We start from the raw sequence: 15,305 nt of genomic DNA, 5'->3' as shown, positions 1-15,305 counted from the left end.
AGTATGTCTTTCCAAAAACTTTGTTGCACATATTGGATAGTATTGCTTTGCCAGACCTGCGGAGGAGGGTCTGGCTAGTCCTCACAGCGTTTGAGAAAAAACGTGTTCTGTTTTATTGCCATTTCTTTAAACCAAATCACAATTGTCTCGGGCACTAAGCTGCAAAATAACCTCGGGAAGGAACTTTTTGGTGGAACATGTGTACGTTCAAAAGAAATTCCAGAAGTGGAACGTCATGGATATTGTGAAGCAATAAATTAAAGTTAACATGCTAATGTGCCTAAATACAAAAGTGACATTACTGAGAGGTTTATAGGAACCGTGGAAAAAAAATATAGAAGAGCAGTGGTGCTAATTCTAATATGTGTGTGTGTGTGTGTGCAAGCTTGACTAGATAATCAATGGTGCTCATTGCAATATGTGTGTAAACTGGATTAGATAATCAATGATGCTCTTTGCAATGTGTGTGCAAGCTTGTTTAGATCATTACCCTCCCTGTTAACACATGATGAGCTGGTATTGACAGGTTACATCAGTATGGGACAGTGGAAAAGAACAAAATACCTAGAGACAGGATGAGAGACATAGTGTCAGTGTGGTCATGTGACAAGTCATGTAAAAGTTACATGAGCGCCACCAGGGGGCCAAAAGGACCTTGCCCCAGCCAACCAACAGGAGAAGACTACAGCCGAGTAGTCTGATTTAGGTAACCGGGGCCATTCTACGGAGCTCCAGGGTGAAGTAGAATGGCCCACATTGGCGTGTGTCTTGTAATCCTTGTTTTATTACTTATAATAAATAGAGAACCAATGAGAGAAGATGTTGGGTTTTTTTCTGACTTCCTCTCAAATTACAATATAAACTATATATTGGCTAATACACAAACCACACTGTGCATAGTTTTTATTGGAAGTACTTCCTACAGAAGAAATAGAGCCCATTAACCACAACCTGCATCTTGAACAAACGCTGCTTGAAGAGCTAAGTGGATATGCAACTAAAGAGCTTGTTCAGAATACGATCTCATATTTTACTAAAATAGTTTACCAAAACATGTTTCTGAAAACCTTTTAAGCGAGAAATAGGCCATGCAGTTATTGAATCTGTTTTAATTTCAGATTGACAAAGGTCAGTTTGAAATATTTTTGTCAGATTTTGAGAAACTCTAGTCACGCTCATCCCCCTTCCGGTTTAGCATTCCATCCGGGTTCCAGGTTAGCACTCCATCAATCAGATTGCTCATTTGAGTCCAACTGACGGCAGTGCCTGCCTTCTGACCAAGCATGGCAGGTCGGCCAAAATTAAGGCCGCCGGCCCCTCCAACGGAACACACCAAATAGACTCGAGTCACTGACCTCGCCAGACTGTCCGACAGCTGATTACTGGGTTGTGTGTCAGGACCATAAGAAGGATTGAGCCAGACTAAACACACACATGCGCAGGACAGCAGAGGGGGTGGGGGAGTTGATACATACCTAGAACTAAAAGGCTTAGTGATTGCGGTTCACCGGCTACCAGTGTCATTTACCACAAAGTGGTCATCCGCCAAAAACTGAAAGCTGTCTACCGTACATACAAAAACAATCATACACAGACACGTGTTAGATGAACGCCAAGGCTCTTGAGCTCTCCAGCACATTGTTGCCGGCGGTCACGTACATTTCCCCGGCCATTCAGCACGCTGTTTTAAGGCTGAGCCTGGCTGCCTCCTCTCGCCCAGGGCCCATCGCTAGGCACTGTGGCGGCTTCTCCAGCAGGCTGAACCGGGCTCTCTCCTTCCCCTAACCGAATCTCTACATGTGCTGCAGCCAAGCCGCAACTGATTTAACCATGCTTATAGTTAGATTACTTTGTGGAGAAAAAAATACTGTGAACCAAGCAATCTGCCCTTTCTGAATAGGCACGCGCTCTAAACGGGCACTGCACTACTCTCCCTGAAAATACTCTGAATTTAACCATCTGTCTCCCTGTCACATTACAGCGACAGGAAGGAAGCCACTCCAGTAATTTTAATTAGCGGCTCCAGTGATTTCAGCACACAATCGTCCGTGCAGCCATGGAATCAATGTGCCCATAAAGACAAGCATGTGTTTCTGTTAGTTTATGGATAGTTTTCAGCTGCTCGTTATTGTTGTAACTAAACTGCATGTTTGTCAGTTACCAGGCTTCAGGTCAATTACCATCCATATGTAGTATCAATGGGTCCTGGGTCCTGGGTCCTGGGTCTTGGGTCTAAATTACTAGGTATCGGATTGGTGCATAGACTCGTACACTTGCTGATACAGATACCAGCATTTTAGGCAGTATTGGAGGTATTTCCAATACTGGTATTGGAACAACTTCATTTATAATCTCAACTAGGTCGTAGGTAATTTAGAAAAAGTGTCACCTTTACATAGTTTATCCACAAAAGAGCACTGACAAGTACATATTTACACTAAAACATGTTGTGATAAGTATATATTGCGATCACAGTTCTTTAAAAAAAGTAAAAGATCTGTATCAAGATAGTTTGTTGTTGTGTTATTAGTTAAAAATATACTATCTGTCAAAATATCGTTAACACTCCCAAATATTGATAGAAATAACTGCCTCAAACATCGAGTATCAGTGCTATATCTGTACTAAATACAAGAAATCTGAGTAATGAGCATTAAAGCCTTTTATTGGCTTCATGTGGTAATGCCTCAAAAAATGCTCCAGTAGAGTTAAATCCAATTACAGTATCCCAGCAATAATACACATATAAATAACTTATTTCATTTGTTAATGTATCTCTCCCAGTTTGGATCAGCACTCTCGTTGATCGGTGTAGCTGGCTGTTAAATAGATTCATGCTCATTAATGCATGAGGGAATAGTAAGTGACAGTGAGAGGTTCTATTTCTTCCCACTGAGAAATCATCCATGGCTCTGCGATCCCCACCCATACTCAAGGTAATTTGCTAGGAGAAAGCACAATGCTAACTCAAGGCTCATCAGCCCTCACACCCAGACAATGGACTCAGAAACATAATCTGAGGACAATGACTTCAAAACAAGTGAAGTAAATCAAGAGCGACTGGGATTTTCCAAGAGCGTGTGCGTGGGGCTTCGTACAATCAGGGCTTTGTTAAAACAAGTGCTCTTAATGCAAATGAAGAGGCCTACGGCGATGCTTAGTGGGGCATGGGCACTGCTTGGGACAAGGCTGGGGGATCAACAGTCCCCATTCTTCCGGCCACACGCACACGCACACGCACACGCACACGCACACACACACACACACACACACACACACACACAAATACCCACAGTAACAACAAACATCCACGTGCAGCATTGTGACCCTAATGCAATGAAGCCAGAGAGAAAATGTCCAATTGTCAAAGTGAGCCAAAACTCCACTTACTGCCTGCAAAGGGCTTAGTTTCAAAGTGCCATCAGAACAACCACATCTTGAACCAGAAAACGCTACACACTTTGTGCGGCACGCATATTTTACCATCTCTGTTGTACTGTGTTGAAGTCAGGCGAAACACCCACACGAGCACCTTACACAATATTTTCCCATTGCAAAAAAGAGCAATCAGGATAATAAATCACACGGGGCATCATGAGCACACTGATCATCCGTTTTTGAATTCACAATTGTTGAGATTTATATAGTTCAATTTAAAAATGCAAAACTTTAGGTTTAAAGATAAAATAATTCATCATATAACATAGGAACAATTTTTAACAATAGTGACGGATATCTTCTTCTAGGTTAATTCATATTTAAACAGCCTCCTGTGCAATCTACTGTTAAAAGCCTGTGCATTTCAGTTTGTGGTATGACCTTGAAAATTATTTTTTGGGCATTTTAGGGTATTTATTTCTTTTTCTTTTTCTCTGCCTTTCTGCGGCTTCCAGTATTCAGCTAAAATTCTTGTTGCGTTAAAGCAAATGACATGCCAACATTCTTTTATTGAACAAATTGAACATTGAATTGAATAACAGTTACAGTGTGAAGTGCAGTTTTCTGCTGATATTTTCTTTCAACTTTCAACACAAAAAATGTAATGATGCGTTTATTGCACCAGTTGATATTGCAATGATGATAAAAAACACAATATACTGTATTGTGCAGCCCTAATCCAAACAAACTTGTGAGATGCTGAAACCTTCTCCCTCAGTGATTTGTAAGGCTGCTGTTAATTTGTGCCCTCTTGGCCAAGAGGAGGGGGGTTGTTATGGTTTCTGTGTGATTTCCCTGCACATGCCCAGCCGCTCTGCGTCAGATCTGCATGTTAAGTAGGTCAGTATAACATGGGCAAAAAAGCTTAACCCCATTTCTACGGCTGCCGCCAAAGCGCTGGCCATCGGCTGTAACATGTGTCGGACAAGGGCAGAAAGTTGCAAACATCCTCTGTGCAACAAGGATGTGGTCGCCAGTTTAATTAACAAGAAGTGAATAGTTGTCAAAAATAAAACAGGGAACTACAACAAGCACGTTTAGTTGCATTGCTGGATGGCAGCCAGAGTCCTCAACACAAGTGTGGACACGTCCACATATTAAAGAGAGATAAAGTTTTTAGACAAAAGGCTACAGTGTTGACAGTAGAGGTACAATAGAGCGCAAAGCCAGCAACCCTGTGAAAGTTATGCTGCATTCAGGCACTGGACAGAGTTAAATAGGTCCATTGTTTACTGCTCCTACAACCACAATCTCTATTTCTATACTGTACATGTTCAGTAAATATAATGGGTATAATGTATACAAAGTGGATACAATCAATACAAAATGGATACGATGAGCAAATGTGAAACTTGGCAGTTGTTGAAAATAATTTACCGTAATTTTTCCCTTTTGGAGGAGCTAGGGTTGGAAGCTCGATAGTCTCTCCGTTTCCAGTCTTTGTGCTAAGCTATGCTAAACACATTACAGTAGGGTCGGAAAATCAATGAATAACTATGAGGTAGGGCTGAGCAATTAACTGTTTTCAAATTGAAATCGGGATTTAAATGAATGAGATTAGCTAATCGTGAAGACAGCGAATAATCAAATTTGAATTTTGAATGTTTGGGTGTACCATTTCTTATTATTTTTTTTATTATTATATTTACAAGATAAATGCTGAATATGCAGTACATATCACAGATTGTTAACAGAAATTTACTTTTTCAGTGGATTATTAATTTATTCTTCAATTACTTTATTTAACATGATGGTAGAATGTGCAAAACGTAGATGCTGCTATTGAACTGAGGCTTATCTGAAGTTTGGTTTACAGGAAAATACTGATGTTTTTATTACAATAGTTTTTATTATTATAACTCTAGCTTTTGTAATAAATGTTCTGTGTTTGACTGTTCAATGTTCCATGCTCATTAACAGAAAAACACTTATTGCTGGCAGTTCATATCCATGTTCTCATCCTAATATAAGAATATAAAGCAGTTAAATGGTGTTTTATGTTATAATGCTCCAGGACATGTTTTATCTTGTACACAGTTAATATTAAATGTAGCTATACCTTACAAATAATCGCAATATTTGGCAGAAAAATTGCAATTCGATTCAGCCCAGCTGTGAGGCATTTATTCAGAAGGCAGTATAAGTCCTGCACATCTGTGTATCTGCACTGCACACCCAGCCACAGATGGGGCAGTGCAGTGAAGCCCACTGACTGCAGGTCGCCTGAGTGTGGCCATCAGTCAGGAGCTGGACACGTGGCTCTAACACTGCAGTCTTGCTGCCCGCTGCTGCTTTCTGGTGACAGCAGGATGCTGGGAGCGAGCTCCCTACTTCCACTTGATTAGGCAGCGACACACGCTTGTCAAATGCATGACTGAAAGCAGGTGCTGTTGCTTTACATTTCAGTTTCAAACTGCGAAACCAGCTCCTGTTTGACTCTTAAAAGAATTTTACAGATATTTGAGTACAAAAAAATACTTTGCATATACATATCACAATCAGGTCAAAAGTTGCAAAGAAACTCCTGCACGCTGTCTGACTGCATCAAAAATGTGAGATTTTGCCTGAATATGGTCTAGTACCAAAATGTTGCCTACAATTAACCTTTTTGCAAATTAGACAACGTGCGGGAGTTTCTTTGCAACATATATTTAAGACAACAATAAAAATTGCAAAAAAGGTTTGCAAGGGTTTTTTTCTATATATTAATATAGCTATATTATATATATATATATATATATATATATATATATATATACATACACACACACACACACACACACACACACACACAGTATATTGTCAAAGTTATTAAGGAAAATCTCATGAGCAGCTCAACTCAGGGTCGGGGAAACTTCTGTCTTCCTAAAGGTACTTTAAACTCATGCCGGAGGCATTAAGTTTAGCCAAACCTTCAAACGAAAACAAAGGTATTGCGGGTGCCCAAATGTCTCAACACAGAAAAAATGTGTTTTGTGTTTACTTTCTCTATGGCCTTGGCAGGATGAGCAGCACCGTCTTATCAGACAGCTGCTGTCTCTCGTCATCTATGGACGCCCAGAGTTGAAGTATTCCTCTGCCTGGAAAGGTTATGAGGTTATTGCATGTTGGACACTGACCTGAATACAACCTGGGGTACCATTGTCTCATCAAACACAGCACGAGTTCATAAGCTGGAAATTCCACAACACAAGCAACTAGATATAAAACAATAACAGCATATACCCGGAGCACTGCTATAATAGAAAAAATAATGTTTTAAACTAAAGTGTAAAAATACAACAAGTTTTTATATTTCCTCTAGCAGTTGTGCCCAGTACAGACACCGCAATGGATGCATGGATGCAGAGTAGAGATAGATTGATGGCAATGATGCATCCACTGCAGAGACATATGATGCAGAGGCGGAAACATCTGCACCCAAAATCAATATTTCATTACAGACAGTGGCGCCTTCCATACAATATTGTGAAAAAAGGCCTTACAGACAATGCCCACAGGAGCTGACCCAAATACAGTGCTGACACAAATGTTATGATGGATACAAGTGGTTAATTCAGCTCTTTTGTCATATATTGCCATGCACTGTGTGTACATTTCACATAACATGATTTGTAGGAAAACTGCAGGCAGAATGCCACATGATGAGCCAACAAGAGGAGGAAATGTCATTAGGGTTGTTAAGAGCATTGAATAAAGACACAGTTACAGATTTTATTCATTAATTCATTAAAGGCAACACACAATAATCAATTAACCCAGAGGATGAATCCAAATGATTTCACTGATCCTTTGACTTTACATCTAGCACCAACATCTGGGCAAAATTACAGTTTGACCACTACTTTGGTTTAAGACATGAGTGGTTTTGCTGTGGACATTGTGGGGGGGTGTTTCTAACCTTCCCTTTCCGTTTGCAGGTCACTAATTAGAGCAACTCAGCTCATCTAGGCCCGGTGTGCTGAGCTTTCTTAAGCTGTATGCTCTGTCTCTTGCCCTCTCTTTGCTCTGGCTGTCTCCACAGGCACACTGGTTTTGGTTTTTATTTGGTTATGTTGTCCTAGGTTTGCCTTTTGCTAAGTTTACACTTTACAACACCAACACACATTTCTACAGCCATGCATAGCCTCTAGCAACAGCTTCTGACCAAACTATGCTATAGTCCAGTTTATTTGCTCCAAAGTTGTTGATGAAAATGCACCTAATTAGCATTTATTTTTTGCGACATTTCAAAGGTTCTCTTAAAACTTGCTCGAAAATTGAATGAAAACCTAACTTCTTAAGCAATGCTGTATGTATAATGTGTTATACAACTAATTCTGTCATGTTTCATACACTGTCTAAAAATGTACGCCTTCATTCCCATGTTTAAAAAATACTGTGTCCTCCTCTCCACGACAGCCGGCATTTTTATTTCAGCCTTAGAATGTGGCCATTTTTTCTAGCATTGTCACCGCCGTTATTCTTGTTATGTATTTGATCATGATTAATTTTCCCAAATTATAGCTTTATGCCTTAATATCCATACACATCAGTGCTGCAAGAAATAACTCTTAATATCATACTCAACGATGTGAATTATAGTGTCAAACCGTAATATATAAACATATACAAAACACAATATAATATAAACACAACTACATTTAGCAACAACTAGGTTTGTTAACCCTGAGATGAGGGAAACTCTGGATTTTCCGTTTCAGAAGGGGAGATTAATCAAACCTGAGAGAGGGGGTAACTCCAGCCCCAAGGAGAGGTAACTAAACCTCAGAGTCAGTTACTATGGTAACTGAGCCTGTGATCCTAACCTGGTCGGGAGCAGGTATTTTCAATAAACTTTGCGTTTCTCTCAGTCTTTTTTCGAACATCGCATGTCCTTTTGATGACCATCCCGTTGATGAAGAAGCTGTCTTTCTTTGCAGGGAGATACGTCGGGTGATGATATTGAGGCCATGACTAGAAACTAATTTCCAGATAACTACCTATTTGAATGGTATGATTTTTCTTCACAGTCTATCAGATATGTACATACTTAACCTTATCTGTCCTCATATCGCTAACGTCACCCATCGTGGACATGCTCTTACATTCCAGCACATTCTTTGTGTCACATTACGTTTTTTGCAAACAGGAGTTTTCTTTACAACATTGGTGATGCGGGGTATATTAGTAAAGCCACTGTATGCAGAGTTGTCAGAAAAGTGTGCCTCGCTCTGAAACATTAAAAAATAAAAAAAATGTTTCTCGTGTTCCCTGGACACAAACCAGTGAGAGCCATAAAAAAAGGAGTTCCACAGGATTGCAGGTGAACGATGTAAAACCTTTTGAAATAAAAGATTATGAATTAAAATTCTGTTAATGACGGTGCTGCAGGCTCAGAAGGGGATTAGTATGCCTAGGACTTTTTCGCCCGCAGGATTGCACCTACATGAGATACATTACAAATTCAATATCATTCCACCAGTAATATTATACGTGATTAGAGATGAAAGTAATACACTACAGTTGGGCCAAAAAATATTTAGTCAACCACTGACTGCAAGTTCTCCTACTTAGAAAGATTAGAGCGGTCTGTAATTTTCTACTATTTTCTAGTATGAGAGACAACATTTTCAAATTTTTTTTATTTGTAAATTATGGTGGTATTTGTAAATTATGGTCAGTAACAAAAGTTCAACTCAATACTTTGTAACATAAACTTAGTTGGCAATGACAGAGATCAAACGGTTTGTGTGAGTCTTCACCAGGTTTGCACACACTGTAGCTGGTATTTTGGCCCATTCCTCCATGCAGATCTCTAGAGCAGTGATGTTTTGGGGCTCTCGCTGGGCAACTCCCTCCACAAATTTTCTATGGGGTTGAGGTCTGGAGACTGGCTAGGCTAGGACCTTGAAATGCTTTTTACGGAGCCCCTCCTTCGTTGCCCGAGCGGTGTGTTTGTGATCATTGTCATGCTAGAAGACCCAGGCACGTTTCATCTTCAAGGCTCTCACTGATGGAAGGAGGTTTTGGCTTAAAATCTCACGATACATGGCCCCGTTCATTCTTCCCTGGAAACAGATCCGTTTTCCTGTCCCCTTTGCAGAAAAACAGCCCCAAAGCATGAGGTGTCCTCCCCCATGCTTCACAGTAGGTATGGTGTTCTTGGGATGCAACTCTGAATTCTTCTTCTTCCAAACACAACAAGTTGAGTTTTTATCACAAAGTTCCACTTTGGTTTCATCTGGCCACATTGTTTTCTCCCAATCTTCTTCTGGATCATCCATATGCCCTCTGGCAAACTTCAGACGGGCCTGGACATGTACTGGCTTAAGCAGGGGGGAACACGCCTGGCACCGCAGGATTTGAGTCCCTCTCGGCGTAGTGTGGTTCTGATGGTAGCTTTTGTTCCTTGGGTCCCAGCTCTCTGCAGGTCATTCATCAGGTCCCTCCGTGTAGTTCTGGGATTTTTTGCTCACCGTTCTCATGATAATTTTGACCCCATGGGATGAGATCTTGCATAGAACCCCAGATCGAGGGAGATTATCAATGGTCTTTAATTTTCTTAAAATTGCTCCCACAGTTGATTTATTCACACCAAGCTGCTTGTCTATTGTAGATTCACTCTTCCCAGCCTGTTGCAGGTCTACAATTTTCTTCCTGGTGTCCTTCGACAGCTCTTTGGCCTTGGCCATGGTTGAGTTTGAAGTCTGACTGTTTAAAGCTGTGGACAGATGCATTTTATACAGATAACAAGTTTAAACAGGTGCCATTAATACAGGTAACAAGTGGTGGACAGAAGAGCTTCTTAAAGAAGAAGTTACAGGTCTGTGAAAGCCAGAAATCTTCCTTGTTTGTGGGTGACCAAATACTTATTTTCCACCATAATTTACGAATAAATTCTTTAAAAATCCTACAATGTGATTTCCTGGATTTTTTTTCTCATTTTGTCTCTCATAGTTGAAGTGTACCTATGATGAAAATTACAGATCTCTCTCATCTTTCTAATTAGGAGAACTTGCACAATCAGTAGCTGACTAAATACTTTTTGGCCCCACTGTATATTGGAACTTATGCATTGACTCAAGCAGCAATTTTCTCCCCCGTCAATTCTTGCTCTTTTGCAGCAGCAATATATGTTCACATTTCTGTTGTGGTTGTTACCATGGTGAATCGTAGTATCATGGCTCCATTCATGCTGCCTTTTTTTAGTGGTGGTGCACGTGTATAACTCTGAGTGGATTGAACCAACTCAAATCAGCTGTTCTAGAACGCAAAACTCAGTTTCCAATCTCAGGGTAAATCGACTCATGGTCAGACTCAGAGTCTGTTAAACCTCCATCCTGAAACAGGTCCCTTGGCTACCAAAAAAAATAATATAAGCCTTTGATATATTTCCTAGAGACAAGGCTGGCTATCAAAATCTATTTGTAACAGCAAGCTTTGTTTTTGCCAGATGCACACTACATATCCTCTGAACGAGTCCTGTTCTAGTTGGCTAAAGACAAACCTCCACCGTCGAGCCAGTGAGCATAGGTCACGTCATTATCAGCAATTCTGGTGAAAGTTGAGTTAATCAACAACCCAAGGCCCTGAAATGAGCATGGTGTTTATTTGTACTAATGGATGGCTGTTTCCAAATTTGATGTACGCGCTGGGATTTCTGCTGTTAGAGAGCATGGGGTAATTCAACAGTCTCAACTTCATTATCCAACACTGAGAAGAAACGGTGCCATTTGAGGGCAGAGTCCAAATGCAGAGTAGGTTTTACTTTTAAGTGAATCGAGTCTGATCCATAGTTTGAGGGTATTGAGTGATTGTTACTCAAAAGAAATGTGTTTTGGCTTCTGTGCTTTCTGCTTCTTTGAGGTTATAGGAAAACAAATTGATCTTCCTTAGTCTTTCTTTTTGTATGATATTGCTGAATGACTCTGCTAAATATATGCACTTGACATAAGGTTTTGCTCTTTAATTTGAAGGAACTGATGCAGAATTCGGTCGTCTTCATTGATGTTTTAGAAAGCTGAAACAGAGTCTTCTATTACAGTCCGTCCGAGCTGCTGGAAATATCTCCTTGTGATGTCATGTCATCTATATTTGGCCAGCCTTCCAGACAAATGCACCACCAACAACAACAGACCATAGACTTCAAAAACACAAGGGACATTCTTAACAGAGCTCAGCGTATGAAGCAGAGTCTGCATCACATCATAACCACAGCCAGGCAAAAATCCAGATATTAAGTCTTCACAAAAGAGAGACTTTTAGAGGAGATCTGTGGGACTGCTTCACCACAGCAAACACTCCTTAACAGCTCAGACTGAAGCTTGATTTATGGCTGCGCGGAGGCTCCACGCAGAGCTTTTGCCATAGCCTACATAAATGGCCTGATGTTTATACTTGTGCGTTTGTGTGTGCATCGAACAGGCATGTGTGTGTGTCAGGAGTGTGTGGTAGAGCTAGGGAGAAGTAACAGACAATGTCTTTGGAGGGAGTACCTACTCTAGAGTCATAGTGAGAGAAACAAAGTGTCTTTCCTTACATCCTGCGACGCACTGCAGTACAGTACCCTGCTTTGCCATGAACTACTGCAAACTACTATTTTCAGTCAGTGCTCCATTATCTTTTAAGCGTTATCTGTTATTGCCACTATTCATTTCAACCCCAATTGGCCCGTCAGACACCGCCTACCAAGAGCCTGGGTCTGTCCCAGTTTTATGGAGGAGAACCAGATTTTTACATAGAAGTATAAATCACGCTTAAGTTGCCCATGTGTGATTGCCTTTTGTGAATAAAAATCTGAGCTCTCCAGCTGCTCCGTCATGCTGCGCTAACAGTCAGCACTCAGGTATCTGAAAGTGAACATGCTTCTACCAGGGTGAGTCTATCAACACTCCTGACATCATAACTGGTTGTAAATGAGAATGATGGAGTGAAATCCTGAAAGCACACTGGCCAAGTCAGCTCTTCTTGGAGTATACATTTGAAGGCCTGTCATCTATTCTATAACATTAGGGGACCGTAACTAAAGTGCAAATTAACACTAGACGCATATAAAGGCTATCACTGCTCCTGTTAACCTGCATGTGTCCTACACTGTATGACCCTTTGTACCTTTGGTCTGGGGTTAGTTCCAATGATGAATGACTCTTAATGCTACAGTTTACAAAGGTGATTTAGACAATAGTGCCCTTTAAACTTTGTGGCAGCAGTTTGGGGAAGACAATTCCCTGTTTCAACACGGCAATGCAAATTTTGTTTGCCAGAGATGCTGGTTATTTTCTACTTATGACATGGCAATATGCCGGACTATTGGGCAGTACCAGTTGTCAAGCAATCAATGGCACATAATCCAATTTTTATGATTTTGTTTTTGGTTTGATTTTGGAATGACATTGACAACAAACATCATACATGGCAGTAAAGTTTAATTTGTAAACTTTGTTCTGGTGTCCACATACCTTGTCAGTTTAGCTACAATATCTTACATGGACTGTGGTCTGTAGATGAATGACCTGTGTTTTTTCCATGAAATCTATAAACTCATCTACTAAGTGTGCATCTCTAGCAGTATGAAGACAGAAAAAGCCCACTGTGTTACATTTCTTATGGTATGACGAAGTCTCTGCAGCTTGTTGGCTCTATACAAATCACTAAATGATTGGTTCCGTTTTCACCGTCATTGCATTGTGTTCCCATAGAACTAGACAGAAGTAAAATACTGACTGACTTAATCTTGGCTGGATTCCTCATTACTTAATGGGAAAGATACCTTAAGCAGCAGGCTGGGGGTAGGAAAGCTGGTTAATCTGTGTAACTCGCAGTGACAAGCTCCTAAAGGGGGCTAGGCTAGCGGGGTTAGCAGTGACCAGGCTGAGCTCAGACAGTCTGAGAAGGACTGTATTAGCTGTGTGAAAGCTTCAAAATAACTCCTGCCTGCACCTTCCCACCTACATGAATTTAACCTCTAAACACAGCATTTCAGGCAAAGGACTACACCTGTTAGGATCTATCTTATGTAAGCCTGTATTGTGACATATTTTTCAGAGCATGACAAAACAAATCTTCCACACATTGGACATTGGACTCAAGCTTTTGAAAAGTAGCCGCATTCCATTTCATGGTTAGAGGCAGCACGTACAGCTGCTATTTTTACCACGTTCCTAAACCAACCAACGCAGATTCTTTTGCAAGTTCACAGTTCTTGTGGCTTGCGGAGGGAAACTGCATCTAAGGTTGGCCGTGTGTTTTCTGGCTCGGAATTTAAAACGAGTAAGCAGCGTCAGAACATTTTGCTGCCTTCAGGGAGGCCTGCGCGAAGATGGCCTTACTCAATGAGCAGAATAATGACTCTGCAGGGCTATGGTGTCTTGATGAACTGAACAAAGCTGAGCACCAGAACATCTTGTTTCAGTCTTTATGAGATAACAAACACTAATTCACAGCAGACAGTCTGTTTGGGCTTGGCAGGCCACGGCACTTTTGCTGCTAAAGGTAGTCCTCCTTCAGCTGCTGACACTTTGCAGGCATATCTCATATATTCCAGAGGCCACGTCTGGCTTTGTAATGAAAAAACACTCCACACATAATACATACTGTACTAATCTCAACAGTGTAATAAACAGGATTTGTTTCCAAGTTTCGATCACAGTGACACAATTAGCGGTCTTGTTTTTCCCACACTGCAGAATGCTGTGGTGGTCTTACCGTCATAAACCACAGGCCCTCTATAGTCAACATATTGGTTCTCATTTACTCATGAAGGCAAGGTGAATAAATACACAACTAAGGTTGGTGCCTGCCCGATCATGCACTTGCATGCAAATAAGTCCAATCACATGCTTTTTATGCAAATTAAGTCCAAGTTCAGCCAGTGTCGTGGGTCCTAACCAAATATACACAGATGACAGTGACAACACACAACAATGTAATAAGCTTACCATCTGAATATATTATATATATATATATATATATATATATATATATATATATATATATATATATATATATATATATACACATATATTTAGGCATGTCCAATTCAAACAATACAACTAAACTTAAACACAAGCTAATACATAAACACAACAATTTATGCTTGGCTGTCGGACAGTTTTGTTACCTCCATCTAATCACATGGTTCCTTAGCAAATGTGTATGGAACCCATATGCAACCAGGGAAGTGCACTCTCAGATGCAGATCTCCATCAGGTGTGTCTCCCTCTCCCCTCCCAAACAAAGATAACAATATTATTTGCGCTAAATAAACAGTTATTAACGTATGCTCAGTTTTGCGGTTCTGCTGATTTCAGGATTCTGCCAAAATACAGAAAATTGCTTGTTGAATAAAAGAATTATCATTTCTAACATAATTTTATTAATCAAATTGAAAACTGTTCATAAAAAGTACCATTAAACAAATGACAGTTACATTATGAAGTGTAGTTTTCTACTGACATTCTCTTTCCACTAGTTCAAAAATCATATTTTGCAATAGGTTGCAGCCTTTTGCAATGTGTTTATTCCCAAGTTGATAGCACAATGACGATAAAAAGATATATCATGCAGCGCTACTAACGTGTGTGAAAAACTGCGGTTTAAAATGAGACCAAACTCTTAAATGGATGTCAGTTTTTGAGCTACAACAAAAGGCCAACATTTGGCCTGCAACCAACTAGGTAAGGCTATTTATTAGCCTAGCTGGTTAATAAATTAAAAAATTAAATAAATTGACTACTTGCAGCCCAACCAGCTGGTTAAGAATAGTGAGTCAGCAGTCATGATGGTAAACAGAGAAGTCAATAAAACAGGAATCACCGCAAACCTGTGAGATTCTTGAGCATACATCACAAAGCATATTAGGTTATATAAATACACACACACACACA

General features: G+C 40.3%; 1 protein-coding gene across 1 annotated transcript in view; it reads right to left on the bottom strand.

Annotated features, from left to right (window-relative positions):
• Positions 1-15,305, bottom strand: part of LOC116689926 (multiple epidermal growth factor-like domains protein 9) — a 38,305-nt gene that overhangs the window by 17,801 nt on the left and 5,199 nt on the right. The gene's annotated exons all lie outside the window — the stretch shown is intronic.

Source organism: Etheostoma spectabile, chromosome 5 (genome assembly GCF_008692095.1).
Source record: "Etheostoma spectabile isolate EspeVRDwgs_2016 chromosome 5, UIUC_Espe_1.0, whole genome shotgun sequence".
Taxonomy (NCBI): domain Eukaryota; kingdom Metazoa; phylum Chordata; class Actinopteri; order Perciformes; family Percidae; genus Etheostoma; species Etheostoma spectabile.
This window is presented reverse-complemented; position numbering and strand designations above follow the sequence as displayed.